This window comes from Mustela erminea, chromosome 1 (genome assembly GCF_009829155.1).
Source record: "Mustela erminea isolate mMusErm1 chromosome 1, mMusErm1.Pri, whole genome shotgun sequence".
Classification (NCBI taxonomy): domain Eukaryota; kingdom Metazoa; phylum Chordata; class Mammalia; order Carnivora; family Mustelidae; genus Mustela; species Mustela erminea.
Genome location: NC_045614.1, coordinates 170,543,298 through 170,546,811, shown reverse-complemented (window position 1 = coordinate 170,546,811; position 3,514 = coordinate 170,543,298).

Here is a 3,514-nt window from a genome sequence, read left to right as displayed (position 1 = left end):
CTAACACTATATCAGATGGAGCATATTGAAGAATTTCCAATAATTTTGGGTTTTACATAGAAAACTTTTTTAGTAAAGTAATAGTTATATGAACAATTCAAGTAAAAGCAGGTTTTTGTTTTTGTTTTGACTAATTGTGGGTTTTTAGCATTGACCTTAGCTGAACAGGCTACTAATCATGATTGTCTGCTGAACTGGAGAAGTCATGTTGGCATCTGTTGTGGACTTAAGTATCTGTATGAATGTTGTATGACTGGAAGTAAATTCTGCTCTTCTGCTCTTTCGCTGTCATTGATAGCTGTTTGTTCAACTTCTAGTTTCTGTGACTTATTCCAAAGGCAGTTCTTGTGGTGTTAGAAATAGGAGAACAGAGTACAACCCACAACTGGCCTCATTTAAAACTAGTCAAACTAGTTAGCCCAGTTACTTTTACAGTTTGGGTGACAATGTTTTATAATATTTGAGGAATATAAGGAAGCAGCAAATATAATAATGGCTGACATTTGAATAAAAGCTTACTGTTTACACATACTTTTGTAATATATTATTTAATTTTCATAATAGGTGAAATTATCTTGAACCTAGAACCTGAATACAAGCCTTACACAATGATGCAATTAGTAGCAAAGAGGCTTGGAGTTGTCTAATGATAAAGTTCCGATATAAATGGTTGTGTCATGAAAGAGATTCTTCAGCTTAGTTTATGAAGGGAAATAAATAAACAAATGGATAAACAGGAGAGGGGCAAAAACTGAAAATATGTACCTGAAGAAGAAATTTTTCTCAATGAAAACTCAATGTCTGAAGGAAATTTCAGCTTTTCTACTCTGGTTTGAATCTACTCTTTAGAATGATTTGTAAATATTTAAACCTCATAGCCAGAAGTTAAATAATTGACATCATCAAATCATGTGAGAGATTTTTAAGTAGTGATTCTCCACTCTTCAAGGTTGACAATGATGACTTAAATTAATGTTTACTAAGACTTACTGTGCTGAGAGATTTACCTGAAAAACGTCATAATAACCTGATGAAACAAGCCTATAACCCTTATTTTCAAACAAGGAAAAAGGAAGCACAGAGAGATTGAATAACAGCTAATATGTGGCAGAGCTGTGATTAGATATCAGCTTACCTGATGTCAAAGTTTTCATATTTAATGATTATACTCTATTATAGGACAGATATTAGAGACATCCCAGCAGACCTGCCTGAACAAAAACATTGCTATTTAGCAGTATATTTTAACCAGGTGAAGTGCTCAGTCAAATTTCACCCAGTAGTCACTGGTTATTTATGTTAGTGGCTCCTTCAAGAAGCAGCTTGGAAAACCTCTTTTTACGCATGCTATTGGGTCAAATTCTATTCTCCGTTGGATCACTGAGAAAATAAAATGCCAGGTGCCTTCATGAGGCAGCCAACATGAGAAGTGGAAAGGAGGGCAGCCTACCAGTTGTAGCTCTATCATCTCAGCATATGGCTTTGCTGTATAATTAGTCATGCCTCTTTTATAGATGAGAAACCTGAGGCTCAGAGACATTAATTTTTTTAAATTTATTTTTTATTTTCAGCATAACAGTATTCATTATTTTTGCACCACACCCAGTGCTCCATGCAGTCTGTGCCCTCAATAATCCCCACCGCCTGGTACCCCAACCTCCCAACCCCCACCCCTTCAAAAACCCTCAGATTGTTTTTCAGAGTCCATAGTCTCTCATGCTTCAACTCCCCTTCCAATTTCTCCCAACTCCCTTCTCCTCTCTATCTCCCCATGTCCTCCATGCTATTTGTTATGCTCCACAAATAAGTGAAACCATTTTGAAAATGAAAATTTGTGAAAAAAATTTGTGAAACCACAAATAAGTGAAACCAGATAATTGACTCTCTCTTGACTTATTTCACTCCGCATAATCTCTTCCAGTCCCGTCTATGTTGCTACAAAAGTTGGGTATTCGTCCTTTCTGATGGAGGCATAATACTCCATAGTGTATATGGACCACATCTTCCTTATCCATTCATCTGTTGAAGGGCATCTTGGTTCTTTCCACAGTTTGGCGACTGTGGCCATTGCTGCTATAAACATTGGGGTACAGATGGCCCTTCTTTTCACTACATCTGTATCTTTGGGGTAAATACCCAGTAGTGCAATGGCAGGGTCATAGGGAAGTTCTATTTTTAATTTCTTGAGGAATCTCCACACTGTTTTCCAAAGAGGCTGCACCAACTTGCATTCCCACCAACAGTATAAGAGGGTTCTCCTTTCTCCACATCCTCTCCAACACATGTTGTTTCCTGTTTTGTTAATTTTGGCCATTCTAAATGGTGTAAGGTGATATCTCAATGTAGTTTTAATTTGAATCTCCCTGATGGCTAGTGATGATGAACATTTTTTCATGTGTCTGATAGCCATTTGTATGTCTTTATTGGAGAAGTGTCTGTCCATATCTTCTGCCCATTTTTTGATATGCTTGTCTGTTTTGTGTGTGTTGAGTTTGAGGAGTTCATTATAGATCCTGGATATCAACCTTTTTTCTGTACTGTCATTTGCAAATATCTTCTCCCATTCCGTGGGCTGCCTCTTTGTTTTCTTGACTGTTTCCTTTGCTGTGCAGAAGCTTTTGATTTTGATGAAGTACCAAAAGTTCATCTTCACTTTTGTTTCCTTTGCCTTTGGAGACATATCTTGAAAGAAGTTGCTGTGGCTGATATCAAAGTGATTACTGCCTATGTTCTCCTCTAGGATTCTGATGGATTCCTGTCTCACATTGAGGTCTTTTATCCATTTTGAGTTTATCTTTGTGTATGGTGTAAGAGAATGGTAATTTTTTATTTATTGTTTATTCTTATTCGATAGCAGGGAACAATGTTTTGGATTTGAAGAGGGTCTCCTTAAACATACATGGTGTGAAAGATAAAGGCCCGAAGACTCTCTCCTTTAGAAAGCTACTCTGGAAACTCAGTAAACTCCAGATTATCAATCAATCTAGATAATTTCTTTTTTTCTTTTTTTTCTCTAAGTTTTTAATTCCAGTTAACATATATTGTTTTGTTAGTCTCAGATATACAATATGATGATTGAAGACTTCCATACATCACCCAGTGCTCTTCACATGTGCCCTCCTTAATTCCCATCACCCCCCCTCCCCTCATAACCATATGTTCTCCATAGTGAAGAATCTGTTTCCTAATTTCTCTCTCTCTTTATTCAACTTTGTTCATTTGTTTTGTTTTTTCAAATTCCATGTATGAGTGAAATCATATGGTATTTGTCTTTCTCTAACTGACTTATTTTGCTTAGCATTATATTCTCTAACTCCATGTCATTGTAAATGGCAAGATTTCATTCTTTTTTACAGCTGAATGATATTCCTCTCTCTCTGTGTGTGTATGGCATATCTTTTTTATATGTTCATCAATCTATGGACACTTAGAATTCTTCCATAATTTTGCTATTGTAAACAATGCTGCTATAAACATTGGGGTACATGTTTTCTTTGAGTTAGTGTTTTTGTAT